This window comes from Oryctolagus cuniculus, chromosome 2, assembly GCF_051225735.1.
Source record: "Oryctolagus cuniculus isolate XC-2025 breed Fujian yellow rabbit chromosome 2, ASM5122573v1, whole genome shotgun sequence".
NCBI classification, from domain to species: domain Eukaryota; kingdom Metazoa; phylum Chordata; class Mammalia; order Lagomorpha; family Leporidae; genus Oryctolagus; species Oryctolagus cuniculus.
Window position 1 is genome coordinate 56,045,185 of NC_142868.1, and position 26,283 is coordinate 56,071,467.

The window sequence follows — 26,283 nt, forward strand, 5'->3', positions numbered from 1 at the left end:
TATAATTATTTGACAAACAGCTTTACCTAGAAAATGTTTGCTAGAATAGCATCTTCAGGTCTTCGTGGGATTTAAAAGTGATGCAAATATTTCTGGTGCCTTTGGCTTCAATGTGTTATTTGAAGGGAAATTCTCACTGTTAATAAAACTAAAAGGGGGGAAAATGTCTTTGTGATTTCCTGAAGAAAGTCTCCTTTGATCTTGAACTTTTCCTTTCAGGATTTCCTCCATGGCAGCTGGGTAGCTAAGACAATGCAATGGAATGCACGGCTGCCAGGGTGAGTCCTCAAGAAGCTGAAGGGTTATTTGTAAGAATCTGGTCTCCATTAAGAAGAGAACAGGAGGAAATCTATTTGAATTGTAGAAGGAAGAATTTCAGCTAGACCCAAATACTCTCTGTTTGTTGGTCATCAGCAAAGTAGAAGTCCAAGTGAGGCTAAGCAATTCCATCCCTAAAAGGTTCTGATAAATTATGTTAGAAATTGCATCACCAGCAGTTTCCAAAAATCATAAGGCCTTCTGAATATTTTATCCAGCAGACAAAATTTTCATTACCCCACGTACTTTTCCAATATCACTCTTACTCTTTTCTACATTATCTTCCTGATTAATATTACTCAATCGAATAAAATATTTTTAAAAGTGAATTGCTGGGGCCGGCACCGTGGCATAGTAGGTAAAACCACCTCCTGCAGTGCCGGCATCCCATATGGGCGCTGGTTCGAGACCCGGCTGCTCCACTTCCAATTCAGCTCTCTGCTATAGCTTGGGAAAGCAGTAGAAGATGGCCCAAGTCCTTGGGCCTCTGCTCCTGTGTGGGAGACCTAGAAGAAGCTCCTGGCTCCTGTCTTCAGATTGGAGCAGCTCCAGCCATTGAGGCCAATTGGGGAGTGAACCAATGAATGGAAGACACCCCCCCTCTTTCTGCCTCTCCTCTCTCTGTGTAACTTTGACTTTCAAATAAATAAAATAAATCTTTTTTTAAAAAAAAAAAGTGAATTGCTGGTTTTGATATAATCAATCAAATCAAAAGTTGCTTTCACTGTTGCAAAGATAGTCTTATAAGGTTCTGATGCAAACATCTTTTTTAAAACCAAGCCACAGAAAGATAGAAAATGGAAAAAAAGTTTTAGTAATGGATTTTAGCTCTAAATCCTGATTTTCCCAGGGAGAATCTGTAATTCTTGAAAATGCAGAGGATTTTGTTTAGTTTTCAAAGCTGATTCTGAGATATCTTTCTAATAAACAAGCATTTATACTTTGTTTTTGCTTTTGCATTTTATTTGAAAGGCAGAGATTAAAGATAGATGAGAGACAGAGAGAGAGATCAATCTTCCATCTGCTGGTTCACTCTCCCAGATGCTGTAACAGTCTGGGCTGGATTAGCCAAAGCCAGTAGCCAGGAAACTCTACCTGTCTCCCATGTGGATGGCAGGGACCCAAGTACTCAAGCCATCAGCTGCTGCCTCCCAGGGTGCACATTATCAAGAAGTTGGATCAGAAGTGGAAGAGCCAGGATGGCAACCGGTCCCTGTAACGTGGCATGCGAATTTCCCGAACAGAGACTTAACCACTGTGCCAAACATCTGCCCCCATGCTCTGTTTTGCTTTGGAGAGTAGGAGACAACTTTTAAACTATATTTTTGAGGAACACCAGAAGGAGGAGCTACATTCTCCATATTGGATGTTTCTGTAGATTGAGGCCAGTGGAACATTGCACAAATCTTTCCACTTCACCTAGAAGATATTTTCAGTGTAAATATATTAGGGATCACAAGTGATTATCAAACAAGTCCATTTACAGAAGTGACTTCATATCCAAAGGAATCTTGACAGATAAAAAGAACGGAAGTTAAATACATGAAAAATAACAACGTAAGACTTTAATTTATGGCAATGTTGCTGACTAGATACCTGAAAGCTCTCTTGCTACAAATCACTTAGATATGCTAGATAAAAATAAAACAAGCATGCTTTTAAAGGCTAATAAGAAAGTCAAGGAAGTACCATGGAAACCAATCTTTTAACTGCTGTGGATTCATTTATTTATTTACTTATTTAGCCAGTCTGATTAATGAGTTCAGCTTTTAAAGGTCATGGAAGCACAGGAGACAAATCTTTGAGCCCATTAGTTGTGAAATTTGGACCCAAGATCCTCAAATAATGAAAACTTGGATGCCTACAGTTCTGTGTAAAAATGTTCTTCCTCTCCCAAAGGGAGACTTGAAGAAAACTGTTGGCTTAATCTTTTGTGAAAAGAGAAAGGGAAAGAGAAACCTAAGAATATGAAAAACCTGAGAACCTCAGGCTGCTTTTGCTCAGATTTATGGTTTACATGTACACTATCTGGAGGGCCTAGATTCTCCAAGAAAATAATATTAAAAAAATCAGGGCCCCCAATAGGAAAAATTTTAAAAGCCTTCTCTAGAAAGATACCTTTTCAACCCAGACTGCACAAGATTCTTACCAAACCTGACCTCATAATTCAAAATTACAAAATACACCAGTAAACAATCCAGAATAATCAAAAATAAAGGCCAATATAATTAGACCTTAATTCAGAAATAGACTATAAAGTAATTATGTTTAAAATTGTTCAAGAGAAAAAGCAAGTGCTGGTGAAATATTTACAAAGAATAATTTTTCAGGCCACAAAAAGGTTGATTTATGTATTGTCTCTGAAATAGTCGTACTTAGGAAATAACCTAGAGCCAGAGTTACGCTTATGGGTGAGAGAGTTCTCCGTGTTTCAGGCCACTCCCATCTGAATAGGCTGGAGTATAAGGAGTGGAACTAAGAACAAACTGCCCCTTTTGCAGGCAAAGCATTCAAGAGAAATACCTATTGAAACCTGTCTGAGTGTCGTGGATGGAGCTATTTATCTTAGCTACCAGATCAATGCAACTTGGGTGATATGCATGTAAGATCCGTTTCACCTTAGCCATCTGGAGCAGCCTTGCTTACTCCTTTTGCTCTTTCTGTGCATGTCTTGTCTAGTCCCAGAAATGTCCTTCTTAAAAATAATGAATACTCTTCTTTTCAGCACAGTAACCAATTATGTTCTAAAAACAGTAATAGTCAATCTGTGAGAAGTTCACCCCTTTTCTGGGCCAAATTATTGTATGTTTACTGTATGATGATAAATTGAAATTTACTGTCATGCAATACAATAATTTGAGTAGAATTTGACCACTTTGGAATAAGTGGGAACAAGGCTTATTAAAAGTCATTGGATTTTTGTCTCCTGGGCCTAGATCACTCTGCCCTAAATAAACCATATATTTACCTTTTTTACAGAACCTATTTATTTCCATTGACAGAACTGAACATGGGAATGAGTGTGGCTGTTGATGTTTGATTGTGGGCTATTGATATTGAGCAAATGGAAATTTAAATCTATATTACAAATGAAGTTGAGTTTGCAAGTGGACTCATAAAAACAGCAAAAAACAAATGAAAGACAAACAAGACAAAGTGCATTTAGAAAATATAAGAGGGACCAGCGCTGTGGCATAGCCAGTAAAGTCATCAAATGCAGTGCCCGCATCCCATATGGGTGCCAGTTCGAGTCCTGGCTGCTCCACTTCCGACCCAGCTCTCTGTTATGGCCTGGGAAAGCAGTAGAGGATGGCCCAAGTCCTTGGGCCCCTGAACCTACGTGAGGGACCCCAGAGGGAAGCTCCTGGCTCCTGGCTCCTGGCTTCGGATCAGCACAACTCCAGCCGTTGCGGCCATTTGGGAGTGAACCAGTGGATGGAAGACCTCTCTCCCCACCCCCCCACTCTCCCCTCTCTATCTCTCGCCTCTGCCTCTCTGTAACCCTGCCTTTCAAATAAAATAAATATTTTTTTTTTAAAGAAGGTAGAAGATGTAGTATTCTCTAAGGCAAGAGAATACAAATACAAGCAACTGTTTACAGGTCACTTTTTTTTTTTTTTTTTTTTTTGACAGGCAGAGTGGACAGTGAGAGAGAGAGACAGAGAGAAAGGTCTTTTTTTGCCATTGGTTCACCCTCCAATGGCCGCTGCGGCTGGCGCACCGCGCTGATCCGATGGCAGGAGCCAGGTACTTATCCTGGTACCCATGGGGTACAGGGCCCAAGGACTTGGCCATCCTCCACTGCACTCCCTGGCCACAGCAGAGAGCTGACCTGGAAGAGGGGCAACCGGGACAGAATCCGGCGCCCCAACCAGGACTAGAACCCGGTGTGCTGGCGCTGCAAGGCGGAGGATTAGCCTAGTGAGCCACGGCACCGGCCTACAGGTCACTTTTAGAAGAGCCTGTGGTTGGGAGTTGGCTTGAGCAATATTCAAAATCATTGCTTTGCCTGTGAAGTGAGACCATCTCTGATGAAAGAAATCTAATGTCAGAAAGAAACTATGTCTTCTAGGGTGATAATAGGAAATTTTAATCCCTAGAGCCATATTTTACTGGGCTTGGTTTCTTCTGCCCCAGGAATGTCTGCTTTTTGTTATGTGAACATTGGAAACAAAACTTCTGTCTTGACTGATCACCTTCTAAATGAATGGGACAAAAAGTTTTTCATCATTCTTAGTATGCACTTGGCATCATGTTAGGTCTGAAAGCAGTGTGTCACAGTCTAAGGAGGTATACTGACATCATGCAATGGTTATTTGCTCCCATATTCAATTGTTTGGAACTTTTTGGCACCTGTTTTGAGGATAATGAATGCAATAGTCAATCAAGTAAATAAAACTGCTTTTGTGGGGCTAGTGTTATAATGTAGCAGGTAAAACCATTACTTGTGACACTGGCATCCAATATGGGTAAAGATTCATTTCCCAGATGCTCCGTTTCTGATCCAACTTCCTGCTAATGACCTGGAAATAGCAGCAGAAGATGGTCCAAGCATTTGGGTCCCTGCCACCCATGTGGGAGACCTGGATGAAGCTCCCAGCTCCCTGCTTTGACCTGGCCCAGTGCCGGCCTTTGCAACCATCTGGGGAGTGAACCTGCAGATGAAAGCTATCTCTCTGTTTCTCCTTCTCTCTTTGTAATTCTGAGTTTCAAAATAAATAAATCTTAAAAAGAAAAAGTTGCTTTTGTTTAAGAAAGTTCTAGATTTTCAGATAGGAACAAATTGTCTACAAGAGCAAAATCCAACTCAGAAATAAGACAGCTTAGAATACATTAATGGAGACACTTGTTTTATATGTCAAAATGTTGGTTGAAAATTCAGGTTATCTTGTAATTCTGTTTTTCTATGAGCTTTTGAAGTACCCTTGTATTAGTTGGACATTTTGCTGTTGGAAAATTAAACATTTTAGTTAACTAGGAAAACTTTGGAGCCAGTCCTCAGGGGATCTGGAAAGTCATATGGCAGCAATTTTTCTCCCTCCTCCTATCCTTTATTCTTACCCTCCTCACCCCTTTCCTCCAACTTCCCCATAATGTATGCATTTATGGAATACAGTGTGATAACTCAACACATACAAGGGCACTTTTAAAAGTTCATAGATTTTTAGAAGTTCATGGATGGGTAGAATTAAATGATGAGTTTATTTGAGATCAGCTTTTTTTGTCTTTCACATATGAGAACATGTAGTATTTGTCTCTATGCCTGGCTTATTTTACTTAACATAATGTCCTCCAATTCCATCCATTTTGCTACGTATTAGAGGATTTCATTATTTCTATGCATGAATAATATTCCATTGTATATAAATACTACATTTTCCTTATTCTCCTTATTCACTCATCTGCTAATGAACACCTTGGTATGTTCCACATCTTGGCTATTCTGAATAGTGTTGGAATTAACATATAAATCCAAGTGTCTCTATAATAAGATTTCATTTCCTTTAGAAATGAGATAGCTGGCAATTGTGGTAAATCTATACTTAGGCTTTTCTTTAAAGCCAGTAGATTTTTTTAAGTCTTCTGATTTTATTTTATTTTATAATTTTAAGATGTTTATTTAATTTCATCTACTTGAAAGGCAGTGCAAGAGAGAGATCTTCCATGTGCTGGTCCACTTGTCAAATGTCCACAACAGCCAGGGCTGGGCCAGGTTGAAGTCAGGGGACAGAAACACCATCTGGTTCTCCCACATGAGTGGCAGGGATCAAGTCCTTGGGCCGTCATCTGCTGCCTCCCAGGCTGCATTAGCAGGAAACTAGGTCAGAAGCAGAGGATCTAGAATACCAGATCCACACTCTCAGATGGGATGTGGGTGTCCCAAGTGGGGACTTAATCCGCTGCACCACAATGTCCACCTCTGTATTTAGTCTTTTGAGGAATCTCCGTATTTTTCTCCAAAATGGCTGTACCAATTGGCATTCCCACCAACAGTGTAGAAGCATTCTTTTTTCTCTCCACATTCTCACTAGCATTTGTTATTTTCTGCTTTACTGATACTAAATAAATTTTATAAATACTAACAACAAAGTAAGCCAAGTTATTCCACTACAGGACTTTTCAGATCCTTTAATACGGTGATAGGCATAGTGAAACTCCCAGGATGGATTATAATAGTGTTCTCAAATTTACTTGACCGTCACAAAAGTGTCATGAAAACAGAAGCTTTTATCCTTTCTGTTCCTGCCAATGCCATCCCACACAGAGCTCCCATTGCTGGCCCACTTCTCAATGCCCACAATAGCCCCTGGCTTGGGTTGAAGCAGGGAATCAGGAACTCAGTTCAGTCTTCCACGTGAGTGGCAGGGACTTAACTACTTGGCTCATCACCACTGCCTCCCAGAGTGCACATTAGCAAGAAACTGGATTCATGAGCTAGGGCTGAATTCGAACCCAGGCCCTCTGATATTAGACATGGGCACCCCAAGTGGCATCTTAACCACTAAGCCAAATGCCTGCCCCAAGAACTAATTAAAAATAAATTAATTAATAAAACCTCTTCATATGTTGGAGGGAGTCTCACAGTCATCAGGCTTAGGGTCTGATATTACATAGAATAAAAATGTTTTTGTTATATTTATTTATTTAAAGAATGTAGATTCATTTTAACTTTTTCCTATTAAAAGTAGGAGCAAGAAGCACCAAAGTGTTGACAGTTCCTATCTTGGCAGGGGGTAGTGCGGAGAACACTGCTTTGGAAAAGACAAAAGACAACAGAGCTTCCCTCAGAGGCTGATTTTTGAAGGGCTTTTGATCATCCTCCAACCAGTGTCAAAGCCAATCATGGATCCTCAGAGCCAAGGCATCCCTGGCAAGTTCTACTCCCACGCCACAGCCCATCTCTGTCTGGAAACTCCACAGGGCACCCGCTGTCAGAATGTTAGGGTGCTGCAGTGACCAGTGGGCCTTTCACTCCTCAGCGCCAAGCTTTGTTTCAGGCTGTTACCTTTGTGTGAGTCTAGGATATAGTGACCAGGCATCTGACTTTTTTAAAACAGCCAAATATGTCCACAGATACTGCCAGGAGCTATCAAATAAATGGAAAATGAAATAAATGAAAGAACACAGCACGGTAAGAAGCAAGAGAGAGCCTGACTGAAGACGAACTACAGCCAGGATCAGTTTTCTTGCTTTGTGATTTTGCAATGAAATGGAGAGCAAAGGAGAGCCTTGGCATTTTTTAAAACAATCTTGTTAAAAGGGTGTTTCTTGGGCAGTACCCATCAGGGCTGTGTCTCACAGCCATGTCTTGCAAAATTGAGGAAATCAAGGATTTGCTGCTCACAGTCAGGTGAAAGGGTGCCAAATCTGTCAAGATCAAGAAAAATCAGGATAATAAATTAAAAGTCCAATTCAACAGGGGAGGGTTTTATGGTGTGGCAGTTAAGCCCCAGTTTGCAATACCCACATCCCATCACCAGAGTTCCAGAGCTTGAGTCCCACCTCTGCTTCCCATCCAGTTTCCTTCTAAAGCGCAACCTGGAAGGCAACAGGTGACAGCTCAAGTACTTGGGTCGCTGCCACTCTTATGGGAGACCTTGATGGAGTTCCTGGCTTTTGGCTTTGGCCTGGTCCAGCCTTAACTGTTGCAAGCATTTGGGGAGTGAACTAGAGAGTGGAAGATGCTTTGCATTAAAAAAAAAAAAAAAAAGGCATGCACACTACAACAAATACCTTTACCAATGGTCATCACAAAGAGAAGGCAGACAAACTAAAGTAGTTCCTATACACAGGTTTGTCAGGGAAGAAGCTGAAATGAACCAGACATGCTGATTTAACTGTATTAAATTTTTTTAAATTTAAACAAATAAAACTAATTAATTAATTTTTAAGGGGGTGAAAATGCTACTTGTTTTCTAATTGATCCAGTCAGCCAAACACCCTGTGGAGTCTGGCTTGGGTAATATTGTTGGGTTACTTAGTGTCCTGAATTTGATCAGGAAATTCACCAGGCGTGTGGCTTTTCAATAGTGGAATCTGTTGACAAGAAAAATCCTCAGCACATTGGGTGATTCAAGTGCACTTTCATAATTTGCTCTCATTTTACCCCCTTTGTTATTTCCACATTCCACAAGAATCCATCACTTCTCTCTGAGTTATGTGCTGCTCAGGACCGATGCTCATACCACCCACTCAGTGAGGGCAACCTCAGCCTCTTGAACTCACAGAACCTATTGTTCTGTCTCTTTCTTACCCAGTGCTGTCACTGCAGCCCTGTACCTCCAGCCGGAGGGCAGGGAAATGACTCCCTGGAGAGTCGTTCATCATGGTAATAAATGTTCTGTGTTTTACTAACTTCCATCAAAGTTCACCTACACAGTGAAGCAAAACAATCGTTCTCATGTAAGTGCTTTTTTTTGTATAAACACAAATACTGCCCATAACGTGGGTGTACCATTTGAGTTTGTGTGATGGGTGAACGCAAAGCTGCAAACAAATTGTGTAGGTTTGCTGTGAGATATGTCTCTTTTCCAGGAAAACCCGAGCATCTGACTTTGTGTTAGGACAGAAAACACCTTGATGCCCGGCTGACTCAGCAACTTTAGGGGCTTCATGTAGATGCTACAACTGTTTATGTGTTTGGATTTTCATTAATTATTCTTCTCTAGTTTTCTTTCAGCCTTCCAGAGGTGTTGATTTTAATTGCTTTATCCATTTAAGTATCTCTCAAGGCTGTCATAGATTAGTAGACATTAGTAGTCTGAGCCTACATTTACCTCCTTGGTCCCCTTCCTTGTTTTGCTCACACACCCAGAGTAACCCGAAACACTCATTGCTCAATAATGAGGTTACTCATTCCTCTCTGTAGAGTCCAGGAAGACATAAAAGGCAGCCGGTCTTTATGTTAACATCAACTCCCCTTTCATTGTCTTTGTTCTATTATATGCTCTCTGCTGAGTTACTTTAGAAAAGAAGCAGACATTATTCCAGCTTCCCAGAGCATGAAGTTTTGTTATCGAAAAACAACAACAACAACAACAACAAAACAATTCACTATGTAAGACATCCAAAACAAAGCACACATATGTGTACACTATTGATCAAAACAAAGCAATTTGGGCATCCTTTCCTTATTTAAACCCTCATTTGCTCAATAGTATTTTAATTTTATTTTACTCTTTATTTGTATTTATTTACTTGAGAGACAGAGAACTCTGATCCACTGGGAGTTGGTTTAGTTCACTCTCCAAATGTCCATAACAGCTGGGACTGGGTTGGAGTCAAAGCTAGAAGCCAGGAATTCAATCCAGGCCTCCCATGTGTGTGGCAGAAATCCAGTTACTTGAATCATCCCTGTTGCCTCCCAGGTTCTGAATTACCAGGAAGCTAGACTTAGGAGCCTAGGCAGGGGATTGAACTCAGGCACTCCAGTTTGGGACATGGGCACCTTAACCAGCATCCTAACTGCTAGGCCACATACCCCCCCCCCCTTTAATAGCATTTTTAATAAAGCACATGCTGCTTGGTTTGTCTGGTGGAATATAATGTAGTAACCTACACACAAAAGAAGGCCCAAATATTAGCCATAGATGTCATCAAATAAGGGAAAGTTTGTAATATTGATCTATAATTTAACATTTAGATTTTAAGAGATGCCTAGTTAAGAAAAGCAAAAGGCTCCCTTAAATAACTTTGTTTTTTAATTGATTGACTAAACACCCAATTAGAGTTGTAATTTATTAGGATCATATATCAGCTCAAAGAAAAGGGAAAAAAGAAATGCTACTGAATTACCAAAGGCTTTCCTTACTTGAGTTAGTACATGATATCTTCTAAGCAGGCTGATGACAATCTGTCTTATTATATATTAAAGATAAACAACTTACACAGAATGCCTGCCTGGCTGCCTTGAATCTTAATTGTAGGGAAAAAAAGTAGAAATATAGATTTTAAAACAACAAAAACCAGGCCGTGCCAGCATGTATAGGGAAAGAACTGTTGCAAACATTATGCTCAACTTAGCTTTCCTTCAACTGACCAAAAGGACCTGCTCTACTACATCATTCCAAGAAATACCATGACTCTTGGGGGAGAGAGCTTGCTATTAGAAAAGTTAATTTGTTTGATCAAAACTGTGACCAACAAAAACTGATCAAAACTGGTAACCAACAGTTGACAACTAAGCTTTTTGTAAGGGAATTTGCAGTTTCCAACTAAATCTTACACTGAAACACCTGTCATTTGTTATATTTATATTACTTTAAATTCTAAACTTTAGAGATGAGTTTTTAAACAAAATAATGGAATATGAGAATATATTAATTAATGACTAATATATTGATCACAAGCTTCTTTTAGAAATTATTTATTTATTTGAAAGTCAGAACCATAGAGAGAAAAAGAGGGACAGAGTGAGAGAGAGACAGATCCTTCATCCTCTGGTTCAATACCTAGATGGCTGCAATGGCAGGGACTGAGCCGGAACAAGGCCAGAAGCTTCTTCTGGGTCTCCCATGTGGATTGTGGGGGCCCAAGAACTTGGGCCATCTTCTGATGCTTTTTCCAGGCCATTAGCAGGAAGCTGGATTGTAAGTGGAGTGTGGGACTCAAACCAGTGTCCGTATGGGATGCCCACGGTGCTGGCGGCAACTTGACCTGCTCCGCCACAATGCCAGCCCCAATCACAAGCCTCTTTAAAAAAAAAAAAAAAAAAGATTTTATTTATTTATTTGAAAGAGTTAAAGAGAGGCAGAGATACACACACACACACACACAGAGAGAGAGAGAGAGAGGTCTTTCATCTGTTGATTCACTCCCCAAGTGGCTTCCATGGCTGGAGCAGAACCAATCTAAAGCTAGGAGCCGGGAGCTTCTTCCAATTCTCCCACATGGGTGCAGGAGACCAAACACCTGGGCCATCTTCTACTGCTTTCTCAGGCCATTAGCAGGGAGCTGGATTGGAAATGGAGCAGCTGGGACTTGAATTGGTGCCTATAAGGGATGCTGGCATGGTAAGTGGCGACTTTACCCACTACACCACAATGCTGGTCCCTCACAAGCCTCTTAATAACAAATATCTCATTAGAAAATAGGAAAACACATTTGAAGGTTTGATTGATGGGATTTAAATATCTGTAGACCATGTTTTTATCAGAGTATACAATTTTCAATAACCATTTTTATTTTTTTAAATTCAGTTTCTTTTTCTTTCAAATATTCCTGTTGGAACTTGGTACATTTCCCTGGCTCTTCAAGACTTCATCATGATATGTTGCTTCTTCTGATTTAAACTTTAAAATGTTTGAGGGGGTTGCCTGTAGCACTGGCATCCCATATGGGCGCTGATTTGAGTCCTGGCTGCTCCACTTTCAATCCATCTGCCTGCTAATGCTCCTGGGAAAATAGCAGATGTGGGGCCCTACACCCATGTGGGAGACCTGGAAGAAGCCTGGCTCCTTGGCATTGGCTTGTTCCAGCCCTGACCATTTTGGCCATCTGGGGAATGAACCATTGGATGGAAGATCTCTCTTTCTTTCTGCCTCTGCCTCTGCCTTTCCTTCTCTGTGACTCTGCCTTTTGAATAAGTAAATATTTTTTTAAAAATATTTGAGACGTTGTAGTGGACAATGATTATTGTACATAGAAAGGCAGAAAGTATTGCTTGTTCACCAAACCCAATTCTTTCTAGGTACACATATAGTTTCCAAAGCAATTAGAAGTGGCCAAGCATGGAGTCCTAGTCAGTGGAATGTGTGTGATCACTTCTGCAGGTATTGATGCAGATGTGTGAAGCGGTCACCTTTGTGCTGTCCCCCTGAGGGCTTCCTGTGAGTGATTCTCTATGTACTATCATTCTTCTGCTGCTAAATTAAAGGAAACAAATTCAGGGACCCTTGAAACCATGGTTGAAAATGATAGAATCATCCAATAGAAGGAACCTGGATTTCAAAAATTATTGTGTGAAAGAACATTTCCCATGGGATACACAGCAGACTCATAGAATGACAAATGCCCTAAACAGCACTCTGGCCTTAGAATCAGCATTTCAGACATGGAAAGACACTCTGGCAAAAAATGACCTAAATGAAAGATCTCTGTGAATGAGATCCTGGTGGAAAGAACAGGCCATCAAAGAAGGAGATACCTTTCTCTGAAGGGAGGAGAGAACTTCCACTTTGATTATGGCCTTGTCTAAATAAGGTCGGAGTTTGTGGAATTAAGAGGCTTCCATAGCCTTGGCAGCTCATGACAAGAGCCTAGGGTGATTACTGATGTCATAAATAAGGGTGTCAATTGTTAAATCAACAACAGGAGTCATTGTGCACTTGCTCCCCATGTAGGACTTCTGTCCTTAATGTGTTGTACTATGAGAATTAATGGTAAAACTAGTCTTCAAACAATATACTTTGTGTGTGTGGGTGCAAACTGTTGAAATCTTTACTTAGTATAGAGTTGATCTTCTGTATATAAAGATAGTGAAAAATGAATCTTAATGAAGAATGGGATGGGAGAGGGAGTAGCAGATGGGATGGTTTGTGGGTGGGAGGGTGGTTATGGGGGAAGAATCTCTATAATCCAAAAGTTGTACTTTCGAAATTTGTATTTATTAAATAAAAGGTTTCTATTAAAAAAAGAAAAAAATATTTCCCACCAGTTGGGAATACCTATTTATATGATCACTATATATATATATATATATATATATATATATATATATATATATATAATATATGGCCCAACCACCAGTGTCAGCCCCACCCACATCCTAATGGGATTTGCTGCTCCTACTTCCCTACCCACCTCTCAGCCAAGTTTTAAGAGGACTTGTCCCTGAACATATGGCTCTCTTTTCTCTCCATCTCTTGATCTCTCTGTCTCTCTCTCCATCTCTTGATCTCTCTCTTACTCTCTCCTTCTCCCTCTTTTCCTTCTTCACTCCTTCCCTCTGGACTGTTTGGTTTCCCCCAATAAACACTTTCCCTTACTCCTGTGTGTGGTGTGTTTTTTTCATGGTCTTACAATATATGGATGCATATATATAGTATATATTTATATACTATATAATTATATACATAATTACAAAAATATGAAAAGCTCTGCCCAGCATATGAAAGCTTTCTTACTTGGGCAAATCTGTGGAGATATGTCCTCACCTCCTACCACTGTAGCTAAAGGTATTTGTTCTCCTTATTGGGAACAGCCTGAGCATTTGGCTCTGACCCAGTCAATCAAAGGTTCCTCCCAGGGCCTTTGACACTTGTGGGAGTGATGGGCTTAATTATTGTTTCTTTGTTTTGGACAAGCATATATAACACTGTCTTCACAGAAGTTATTTTCCTGTTAGATTCAAATGGATATTGAACTTCTTTTGTGCTCTTAATCCAATTAATCAACTTGTAAACAGCTCTAGGTAAAGTCAGAGAAGTACTTTTGAGATGTTAGCTAAATAACTATAAAAATATTGTGAAATTTCTGTCAAAATTAGGAGGTTCAGTTTTATGATGTGTTTAAGCCAACACCTCAGTTTCTATTTTCACCATCTGGTAAATGGTAAATGCTACAAATTTTGTGTTCTTTTTTGAACACACTATGGGTTAGGCTGTGTTTATGATAAACACTTCAATTTCTAACTTTTGTCCTCTACAGAAACTGTGGGATGGGAAGGTTCTAAAGGTACAAAAGGCTTTCATTAAGTAGTGATAAATTTATTTTCCCATATTTATTACTTCTGTCCTACTCCTCACCCCAGAATGTGTGACAGAGTGAGGTAGGGGGATTTCTCAGGGAGTGGGCATGGCTTTGACATGGGTTAGTGAAATTTTATAATTTCACATTTTATGGCAAATTTGAATTTTGTTGGACATTAGAATTGCCAATCATTTCTCAGTTTACTTTAGTAACATTTATTTTTCCAGATACTGTGCTAAACACTGAGAACAAAGAAATGAGTAAGGCATGCTTTTATCACCGAAGGATTGTAATCTGGGAGGGAAGGCAGACACATGAAAAGACACATCCAGGATGGTGTGGAGGTGTTGTAGGCATGTGAAAGGAAAAGGGATCTGTACTATTTTCCTGGGTTGCTGTAAGAAATCACCACCAACCGAGTAGCTTAAAACAACAGACACTCATTGTCTCACGGTTCTAGAGGCTATGGCCCCAAATGCAAGTTGTTGGCAAGGCCATGTTTCCTCTGAAGGCTTAGGGAAACATCCCTCCTTAACTCTTCTATCTTCTTGTACTTTCTGACAATCCCTGGCATTCCTTGAAGTATAGATGCATCACTCCAATCCCTGCCTTCATCTTCATACTGACTTCTCCCTGTGTGTGCCTCCAAATTCTCCTCTCCTTATAAGGACGGCAGTGATATTGAATTTAGTGCCCATTCCTGATCCAGGGTGACCTCATCTTAACTTGATCATGCCTGAAAGAATTTATTTCCAAATAAGGTCACCTTCACAGGTTCCAGGTGGGCATGAATTTGGGGAAGACATTAAACCCAGTATAGGCATCTAGCCTTGATTAGGGCGAATCACAAAAATAATCAGAGGGTGTTTTTAGAGAAAATGGTAGCTAAGATGCATCATGAAGAGTAAATAGATTTTAAAATAGAAATGCAATGATTAATAACCCAAATTTATGCGATACATGTAAAGTGAGTTACAAAATGCCTTCTACACAGAAGCTTCTATTGTATTACTCACTTTATTTAAGACAAGTTTCATTCTCAAACGTTTATTTTGTCTTTTCCTATAACAAGCTCTCCTTCACTGTTCTAATCCAGGCAATCTTACTTTAGTCTCAGCTGTGAAATATTTAGAGCCCATGTGCTAAATATATATCACATTAACACTTCCTAGTGTAAGAGTTTCTCTGTAATCCCAGCCCCCTGGCCTGATTCCAGCTGTGAACATGGAACACCTGTAGGCCTCTCATTTTTCTAGGGATATTTGTACTTATAGAGAAATATTAAAGATCACTGCATTAGACTCAGAGCTGACTTCAGTCAGTCATATCATTCATTCATTTCACAAACTTTTTTGAGTAAAACTATAAAACCCTCTGTGCTAGGTGTGAGGAAACTAGGAAGATAAATACAATATAAGTCCTATCTTCAAAAAATCTGTGGTCTAATAGAAAGAAAACACAAATCATATGCATGACAGACCATAAAATCCACAGCAAAAGAGACCACCTCAACCTTGTTTACGGCACTCACCAAACATAGTTGTTACTGGCACACAATAATTACTCAAGAAATAGTTACTGAATTGACTAAAAGGAGTTGAACATTATTGGGCAGAAGAAATTACTTTTGATCTTGAACTCTTTCAGAGCTAGACTTTGGGCCTTTGCCAGCCTGGATCTCTAAAGTATGATTAATTCCCTGAGCGTCTGATTAGTTGTCAGCTTCGGGACTCACTATTGAACCTCGTGTGGGTCTCTGCTGCCATGCCTTTCCCAGCTGTGTAAGGTTTAGAGTGGAAACCACTTCCCAGGAGTGACTAGGTCTCACGTGTGCCTCTCAGAGCATCCCACTGATAGCCTAAGAGTCACTGCTGGGACAAAGGCATCCTTGATTACCTGCTGAGACAGGTGATGTACAATCTTTCTCTTTTCTTCAAATGACTACAGCTGTTTCCCGTCTGGTTCTCACCTCATAAAACTCAGGAGAAATCTGAAGTCATCACCTAAACTTCAAACTTCATGTTCTGAGAAGTCTTATTGTTGGATGGGATAGGAATTCGAAGACTAGTTCTCTACATTTTTATATCCATTCAATATTTATCTTTTAGTACAATGCTGTGGGAATAATAGTGAGTATTTGAAGTATCAGGTTAAGGAAGTGCCTAAGTGTGGGGAGCAACTCGGACTAGACTAAGTTACTGGAATTAAGACTTATTCTATGCATCTGCTCTCCCACAATATGGCGCTGAGAAGGGAGAAACAGCTTCTACACAGCTGCCTCCAGTTCAACCAATAAACTGTAGGACCTACTCCTGATTGGAGGAGAGCAGCGTACTCGGCGTGTGGGTAGCAGAGTTGGGATTGGTGGAAGAGGACTATAAAGGAGGAGAGAGACAACATGCACCAGGAACATCTAAGGGGAACATCTATCTGAAGGAACACCTGTGCAGCCCCCCAGAGAGCCGGCCAGCAGTGTGCCGCTCCCCCGCGGAAGTGGGGAAAGTGGCCAGGGGGAACCGCCCTTCCACGGAGGTGGAAGGGACGGCAGCCAACCCGGGAAGAACCAGCAGCAAACCCGGGAAGGGCCGAGCAGACGAAAGAACAGCGCAGGGTCCTGTGTCGTTCCTCCACGAAGACGGGGAGCGACACCTAAGAATGGTAGTTTTGAGAATAACACAAAGCAGTCACTGATTCTTTTCTGGTTTATTCAAGGATTTTCTAATCTCTTTCTATGTAAATCCTCTTGACTAAAGTGAGGCTACTAGTTTTACCTTTTACCAGAATACTTTTCAAACCTAACAAGACACTATATATAAGACATTGTAAAATGTAGGAAGGAGACAAAAATACCACAGAAAAGGAGAGAAATGATGCAAGATTTGTACCAACAAAGTTGGATAACAAAGATTAAAATTTGCCCATTTTCACTTCCTACTCACTGGTCTTTTAAGAGAAAACACAAAAACAAGAAACTAAGTCAAATAATGGCCTATTCCCATCAGCATTCTGTCTAGGGAAACATTTTAGAGGAGAATTTGTGTACTTTGAAGATACTTTTGCTTTGCCCTTGTTGATCACTTTCTTTTCTGAATTGTTGTGGCACTTATAATCTTTGAGGTATGGTATAGTTCATCTATTCAGTAACTTGGTCATACATACTCTAGTAGATTTGTTTCTACATTTTAAAGGCAGAGGGTTTGTTTTTTAGAGTCATTCTATTCTTAGTGTTCATTATGGTTGACTTGTCACTATCTGTTCCACCTTGAATAATTCTCCATAAGAAAAGTCAGCAAACATTTTGGCAAGTGCAAAATGCATGTCTGGGGCTGTATAGGCCACATGGTTCCTGTTGCAATGAATCTACTGTGCTAATACAAGAGAAAACAGCCACAGTCAATATTTAAATAAATGTGTATGCTGTGGCAAAAAATGTCCTACATGAAGGACCTCAGTGGTTGAGACCCCAGTGGAAAGAAGTGGTCATCAAACAGGGATGTACTTTTCTCTGAAGGGAGGTGAAAGCTCCCACTTTGCTATGGCCTTGTCTAAATACTGATGGAGTTTGTGGATTCAAAAGGCTTCTGTTGAGCTGGCGCCGTGGCTCAATAGGCTAATCCTCCACCTTGCGGCGCCGGCACACCGGGTTCTAGTCCCGGTTGGGGCGCCGGATTCTGTCCCGGTTGCCCCTCTTCCAGGCCAGCTCTCTGCTATGGCCAGGGAGTGCAGTGGAGGATGGCCCAGGTGCTTGGGCCCTGCACCCCATGGGAGACCAGGAAAAGCACCTGGATCCTGGCTCCTGCCATCGGATCAGCGCAGTGCGCCGGCTGCAGCGGCGGCCATTGGAGGGTGAACCAACGGCAAAGGAAGACCTTTCTCTCTGTCTCTCTCTCTCACTGTCCACTCTGCCTGTCAAAAATAAAAAAAAAAATAAAACAAAAGGCTTCTGTAGCTTAGGCAGCTCATGTCAAGAGCCTAGGGTGATCACTGACATCACACCTAAGAGTGTTAAATGTTAAAATAACAATAAGAATCACTGTACACTAACTTCCCACGCAGGACCTCTGTCCTCAAAGAGTTATATTATAATTATATCTAAGTGCTCACAAAAGATGTATCATTCTTGGGTGCATCTTTAAAGTTCATTATGTTTCTAAAAAAAAAAGAAGTGAAATTAACTTCAAGATGCAATGACTTTGAATAGCCCTTGTATTGATTGTTGAGGAACAATTTTTTGGTTTTTTTTTTAATGCAAATTGTTGAACATTACTTAGTATAGCGTTGATCTTCTGTGTATAAAGTTAATTGAAAATAGATCTTAGTGGAGAATGGGACTGGGACTGGGAGATAGAGGAGGAGGAAGGGTGGGAGAGTGGATGGGAGGGCGGGTATGGTGAGAAGAATCACTATATTCCTAAAGTTGTACTTATGAAATGCATGAAGTTTGTATTCCTTAGATAAAAGGTTTCTTTGAGGAGAAAATAAACAAATATATATGATTGTGTTACAATAAAATTTTATTTATAAAAATAGGCTGTAGGCCAGATTTTGGCCCTTGGCTGTGGTGTCCTGATTTCTGGTCTAAATCAATGCTGATCATACCATTTCCCTTGGCAGTGATTGGATAAAGACTGACAAGTGCATGTGGTCCAATCACAGTTGCAAAATCATGAGAAGAAATCTGTTGTCAGCCTGTGGGAAAGGCTTCCTCAATTCTAAGGAAGTACAGGAAGAGGCTGTCCCTTATTTGCTTCTGAATCTTGTGATGGAAGAAACCATGACACTACCTGAGGACCATTCAACACCAGCAGGAGGACAACACGGAGAGGATCACAGGGAGGAGAGAGACCCTGAGTTACCTTACCTGGAGTCCCGTATGTTCTGGTCTCCAACTATGCGAATTAATAAATGGCATTCTGTTGTAAACCAGTTAGTCCTTTTTCCTACAAGAAAACATGCTGATTGATACGGTTATGTTCCTGTAAGAGAATGTTTAAATGATACCAGAGGGGCAGGTGTTTTGAAACAAGGGATTGAGCCATAGCTTGAGATGCATGTATCCTATATTGGGAGTGCCTAGAATAGTCCTGCCTCTGCTTTAGATTCAGCTTTCTGCCTCTGAGAGGCAGGAGATGATGGCCCAAATACTTGAGTTCCTACCTCTCATGTGGGAGACCATGATGAAGTTCCTGGCTCCTGGATTTGGCCTGGCCCATTCCTAGATGTTACAGGGATTTTGAGAGTGAACCAGCTGACAGATGATCTCTCTCTTTCTCTCTCTCTCTCCCTCTCCCTCTCTGTCACTCTGCTTTCAAATAAATGAATAAATAAACAAAACTTTTTAAAAAATGATAACAGAATGATGTAAGTTGAATTTGACTTCCCTATGGGGGAAAATGATCTACTTTGTATTGCATTCTGGTAAAACAGTGTCCAACATTTTACTGAAATGATAAAAATGCCAATGTTTAATCAACTTTAAATGCATTATTTCTATAAAGTCTTTACAGTGCATATAAACTGATGAATTGCAGCCATATAGAATCATTTCCTGGGGCTGGTGCTGTGCATAGCGTGTTAAGCCATCGCCTGCAGTGCTGGCATCCCATATGGGCGCTGGGAGTCCCGTCTGCTCTACTTCCCATCCAGCTCCCTGGTAATGTGTTGGGAAAGCAGTGGAGGATGGCCCAAGTGTTTGGGCCCCTGCACCCAGATGGGATACTGGAAGAAGCTCCTGGATCCTAGCTTCTGATTGGCCCAGCCCTGGCTGTTGCAGCCATTTGTGGGGTGAGCTAGCAGATGGAAGACCTCTCTCTCTTTCTCTCTCTCCTCTCTAACTATACCTTTCAAATAAATAAAATAAATCTTTAAAAAAATTCAATTCCTTCAAGATCAAATTAGCATGCATTTTGTGTTGTACTGAGTTACCTATTTCTTACATCATTTTCTTTCAGAAAGTATAGAAAATATTAATACCAGTCACTTAACTTCTCAAGATTCTTAGGGGCATTTTCATAAGATTCTTTGAGGAGAAAAAGAGATTTGGATCCACATGATAAATTGTTTAGATAGTATTCAGCATCACTCCTGCTTTAGTTATGGGAGGGGAGCCATTGTAATCCATAAACTGTACTTTGGAAATTTATATTTACTAAATAAAAGTTTAAAAAAAAAAGAAATTCAACCTCATGCCCCTAAAGACACTAAAATTTATTTTCCTCTTTATGGTTACCCTATGGTCAAATAAGTGTTAAGTTTCAAGGGATCTGTGACATCAAAACCATTTTCTTTTCTTTTTAAGATTTATTTATTTATTTGAAAGGCAGAGTTACAGAGAGGCAGAGGCAGAGAGAGAGAGAGAGAGAGAGAGAGGTCTTCCATCCGCTGGTTCACTCCCCACATGGCCACAACAGCCGTAGTTGTGCTGACCCAAAGCCTGGAGCCAGGAGCTTCTTCCGGGTCTCCCACGTGGGTGCAGCCGTCCAAGGACTTGGGCCATCCTCTACTATTTCTCAGGCCATAACAGAGAGCTGGATTAGAAGTGGAGCAGTCATGACTTGAACTGGTGCCTATATGGGAGGCCAGCACTGCAGATGGTGGCTTTACCTGCTATGCCACAGCACCGGCCCCCAAGATCAAAGGTGTTTTTTCTATCAATTTTTTTAAAGATTTATTTATTTGAAAGTTAGAGTTACACAGGTAGAGGAAAGGCAGAGAGAGAGAAAGGTCTTCCATCCACTGGTTCACTCCCAATTGGCCACAATGGCAGGAGCTGTGCCAATCTGAAGCCAAGAGCCAGGAGCTTCCTCTGGGTCTTCCCACATGGGTGCAGAGCCCAAGGACTTGGGCCGTCTTCCACTGCTTTCCCAGGCCATAGCAGAGAGTTGGATCGCAAGTGGAGCAGCTGGAACTCAAACTGGCACCCATATGGGATGCTGGCACTGCAGGAGGCAGCTTTACCCACTATGCCACAGCACCGGCCTCCAGACCAATGGGTTTTAATGATACAGAAACACAAAGTTCATTAATTTGGTTTCAGACACTATTCTGGAACTAGCCCTTAAGTAACTACCACTTGTGGAATTGTAGTGTAGTGTCAAAGAATAGCTTCTACTATCTAATAATGCTATTGAAATACTTTTTTCCAACTACATATTTGCTTGAGGCTGGAATTTCATCATTTATTTAAGTCAAAAACACATAACAAATTGATGGCAAAGGGAATTCAACTGTCTTCTATTAAGCTAGATGTCAAGCTTGTAAAAGTGTTAAAATTATAATATTTTTATTTATTTTTTTGAAATCAATGTTCAGAGAGGGGGCGGTGAAGATCTTCTATCCACTGGTTCACTCCCCCAATGGCTGCAATGGCCATGTCTGAGCTAGGTTGAAGTCAGGAGGTTGAAACTCCATCTGGGTCTTAGACAAACAGAGCAGGAGCCCAAGCACTTGGGCCATCTTCCACTGTTTTCTAAGGCACATTAGTGGGAAATTGGATCAGAAATGGAACAGCTGAGACTCAAACCAGTGCCCACATAGGATGCTGGCATTAAAGGCAGCAGCTTAATTCATTGTGTCACAACATCAGCACCCAAACTGCTAAAATTATGCCATTATTCTTTTTTGAAGATAAAAGTATAGTTATTTTCTTATATATATCTTTCAAAAAAAAGAATGCTAACATAATAAATTGTATATATATAACTTTAGTATCTGCATTCAAATTTCTAATATAGTTAATATCAATAGATATTACTAACATAAACAAAATCTCTCTGGTTTTTAAGGAGATATAGGGGTCTTGAGACCAAACAATGTTTTGGAGGACTACTCAGTGATACATTAAAATGATGAAAATATAATTTTAGGGGTAAAAAATCAGAATATTAAAATAGATATACAGTAATGATAATTACATTAAAATATGTGTATACTAAATGGCATCACGAATGAATAAGTAACTGTCAAGCAGATTTCAAAGATAAATCCTTGGGCTGGTGCTGTGGCATAGCGGGTAAAGGCGCCATCTGCAGTGCTGCCATCCCTTATGGGCACCAGTTCGAGTTCCATCTACTCCAGTTCTGATCTAGCTCTCTGCTATGGCCTGGGAAAGCAGAAGATGGTTCAGGTGCCTGGGCCCCTGCACCCATGTTGGAGACCCAGAAGAAGCTCCTGGCTCCTGGCTTCAGATTGGCCCACTTCTGGCCATCATGGCCATTTGGGAAGTGAACCAGCGAATGGAAGACCTCTCTCTCTTTCTCTGTAACTCTGCCTTTCAAATAAATAAATAAATCTTTTAAAAAAAAAGATAAATCTCTGTTCCTAACAGGACAAAACAACCTGCAAGTGACAATAGCAAATAGCTTGAAGTATGAGCTGGCTCAGCAATCCAAGGACACCTTACATGTCTTTGTTTTGCTAGCCCTTGCTGTCATATTTCACACTTAATAGATCCACGTTATAAGCCTGGTTGTAGCATCTACCAGCATAGGGTTGAAAACTTGCCTTCCACTTAGTAGCTATACGACATTGGGCAATAAATTAACCTCTGGAACTCCCACTTTCTCCTTTAGAAAATGAGTCTAATCTTATCTTTTCTGAGGTGTGCTGGGAGGAATAAATGAGATGATGGCTACGTAGTAATTGGCAAAGTACATGGCATAGAGCAAGCACTGAGCGAAAAGGTGGTTAGAAAGATGTTAATTGGGTAAGAGCACTATTTAGGGTTGGAGAACAGAATAGGTTTGATCCAAGTTATGGTTAGAAGTCCCAGGTTCTTCAAGTGTGGGAAGCTTAATTCCCAATGCAACAGTACTGGGAAGGAGGGAAGGAGGGAAGGAGGGAAGGAGGGCCTAATAAGAAGCGATTAGGTCACAAAGACTACCCTCATGAAAGGATTAATGTCATTATCACAGAGAGGTTAGTTATCTCAAAAATGGACTTGTTATAAAAGTGAGTTTGGTCCTCTCTTGCCCTTCTGCCTTCTGCCACAGGATGATGCAGTACAAAGGCCCTCACTAAATGACAACACCTTGACACTGCACTTCCCAGCCGCCAGAACTGTGAGCCAAATATACTAGCCTTATTTATAAATTACCCAGTCTGTGATAGTCTATTATTGCAACACATAGTGGACTAAGACAACTCATGTGGGGCCAAGGGAGTTTAAAAGAACTCTATGGGGCCAGCACTGTGGCATAGTGGGTAAAACTGCCACCTGTAGTGCTAGCATCCCTTATGGGCACCGGTTTGAGTCTTGGCTTCTCCTCTTCGGATCCAGCTCTCTGTTATGGCCTGGGAAAGCATTAGAAGATGGCCCAAGTCTTTGGGCTCTTGCACCCACATGGGAGACCCAGAAGAAACTCCTGACTCCTGGCTTCAGATCAGCTCAGCTCTGGCTGTCACAGTCATTTGGGGGTGAACCAGTATATGGACGACCTCTCTCTCTCTCTGGCTCTACCTCTCTCTGTAAATATGTCTTTCAAATAAATAAAATAATTCTTTTTTTTTTTTATTTTTTTATTTTTTATTTTTTTGACAGGCAGAGTGGACAGTGAGAGAGAGAGACAGAGAGAAAGGTCTTCCTTTGCCGTTGGTTCACCCTCCAATGGCCGCCGCGGCCGGCGCGCTGCGGCCGGCGCACCGCGCTGATCCGATGGCAGGAGCCAGGAGCCAGGTGCTTTTCCTGGTCTCCCATGGGGTGCAGGGCCCAAGCACCTGGGCCATCCTCCACTGCACTCCCGGGCCACAGCAGAGGGCTGGCCTGGAAGAGGGGCAACCGGGACAGAATCCGGCGCCCCGACCGGGACTAGAACCCGGTGTGCCGGCGCCGCTAGGCGGAGGATTAGCCTAGTGAGCCGCGGCGCCGGCCAAATAAAATAATTCTTTAAAAAAATTAAAGATGGTACCCATCTTAAGTAAGTCATTAAAATGGTTGTATTAGTTTACAAAAATAAGTGAGAATGCTAGCTGAGACAGGAATTGATCTGGAACTTCCTAGTTTGCCTTTTCACGAGTAAAGGAGTAGATGTGCTAGAAGTGACTGGACACAAGGGATGATACAGAAGCTGGCCTCTCTCTACAGGGCTTGTCTCCAACCTGAAGAGGACTAGACTCTAGGACTGTTCCATGTGCTTACCCTTACTTATCAGACCACAGATTTTAATAATTGTACCTATTTTACAGTTGCTCTCTGTATTCAGGAAATTGACTTGTAATTTTGATGGTTTCATTTGTATATGTATATTCATTCAATAAATACTTATTGAATACCCATATCAAAAAAATAAAACATGCACAGAAAAGGAAGTGGATGAACACTACAAAACAATAATTTGTAATTCAAATTTTATTTGTGTGAATTTTCCAGCATTCTGCAGTAAAAATCATTTTGTTACAATCAGGAATAGTAAAATAATAGCAGTCATCAAAAGAATGTTGTTTTCCTTTTATTAGTCACATATAAGGATTTAATATATTTGGCTATCAGACAAAGAAGTCTTTAAATAATCAAGCTTTCCAAAATTAAATAAGTGTATTTCTTCCTAGTAGTTTCCTTAGGAGGCAACATACCATACTTGTCCAAATACTTTTTTTGGAACCCTTATTGAAGAATTGTCTTTAGAGAGAATTAGCTACAAAGAAAGCAACCTCATATATTTGTAGAGAATTCTCTTTCCCTTTCTTCTCTGTCAGTGTAAGCTTACAGCTGTTGTAGTTGTTGATGCTGACCAGGAGAGCCTGGAGAGCAATAGGGCTAGAGCTGAGGGACTGCATATAAAGGAAGAGACCGGAAGAGCCTTATAAATAAATAAAAAGCAGAACTATTTGTGTCGTGTGAGATCCTTTGGTAACTGAAATCAAGTTTAATTGGCTTCACTCTATAAAGATGAATTAAAACAGAGGCATTAATTGCACTTTCCACAGTGCTAAGCCCAAAATAAGGGCTCAATTAATAGACATTAATGAGGGCCCCATGACTTTATACATATTAGTGATAGGGACCTAGACTGTTAATATTGATTTGTCATTCAGCTAAAAAAAAGCTGAGAATTATCAGCTTGTTTACAATAATTCAGTTTTCCTAAATAACTTGCTAGAGTGACCAACTTGCCCTGATATTCCCAGGACTTTTCTGGGTTAGCAGTAAAACTCCTACATCCCAGAAACCACCTCAGATCTGAGTAAACCACAGTGCTCACCCCATCCTACAGTGACCCAACTTGTAACAGTGCAAGTTCTCTTTATTTTAGTTAGCTGTGGATTCTCCAGCCATACCTATATACTCGATGTCAGCCTGAGTTCAATCAAGGCATCTGTTGGCCCAGCCATCTGACCTGCCGCCATACATCTTTGTGCTAAAAACAAATCAGAACAAAGGGATTAACTGCACAGAGACTGCGTCTCAAACCTCTAATAGAGCTAGGCTATTACCAGGAAAGCTTACGCATCTACTCATTTTTAAGAATGATGGCTTTTTAGGTTGAGTCATTGCTTTTATTTTGGTCTACTACTTCAGAAAGACAAACTGACAAGCCTGAAATAGTCTTCCTAAGAGTGAGGTTTTATGACACGATTTGATATGTTGGAAAAGGAAATAAATTCCAGCCTTAACCTCAGCAAAATGAGGATTTTATTTTTATTTTTATTTTTATTTTTATTTATTTTTGCACTTGGAGATGAATGACAATTTCATCCATCCTGAGACAGATCTTTATTTGTGGATTTTTTCTTATTTAGCTATCTTAATTGGATGAAAGTCTGCAGCTGATGATTTATGGATCTCCAGTTGTGCCAGGCATGATTTTAAATGCGCACAGCTGCTCTGCAGTAGTTTAACTTGGCAGATAGTATTAAGCCATTGAATTGTGTCATTTATTTGTATATGCATACAATAGCCTCCTTGTGCAGGTTCTTCAAAACTCCTTGCAGGATTGGTTTGGAAGTGGGAGTCAAACAAGTCTTAGAGAGTGATCTGTACATTTGGGAGATTTTTGGTGTTTCCAGAATGAAAAATGAGATTGCATTTTGTACCACTGATAAGTTACCCAGGGTATCATAGAGACAGGCTGAAGTAGAGAGGTTAACAGAGTGTGCGATCTTGAGTTTGTGTTTGGGAACTCCAATTCCACTGGTTGTTTAGGCAATGTAGGGCATGCTATTGCTGACAAGAATCTCACTTTCATTATGACATGTCTCAGGGAAGCAGCTAAAAGAGAAGAGTGATCTAATACAAGTTGTTGCGGGCATAAATAACTTGAGAAGCTCTGTTGACAATAA

The 26,283-nt window shown here is 40.7% G+C and overlaps 1 long non-coding RNA gene across 1 annotated transcript in view; it reads left to right on the forward strand.

Annotated features, from left to right (window-relative positions):
• LOC103345485 (uncharacterized) overlaps positions 1-18,930 on the forward strand; it is a 100,316-nt gene extending 81,386 nt beyond the window's left edge. The window contains exon 4 of the long non-coding RNA XR_016229921.1: positions 18,622-18,930. This is a non-coding gene — a long non-coding RNA (uncharacterized LOC103345485). The remainder of the gene's footprint in view (positions 1-18,621) is intronic.
• Positions 18,931-26,283: the final 7,353 nt, after the last annotated feature.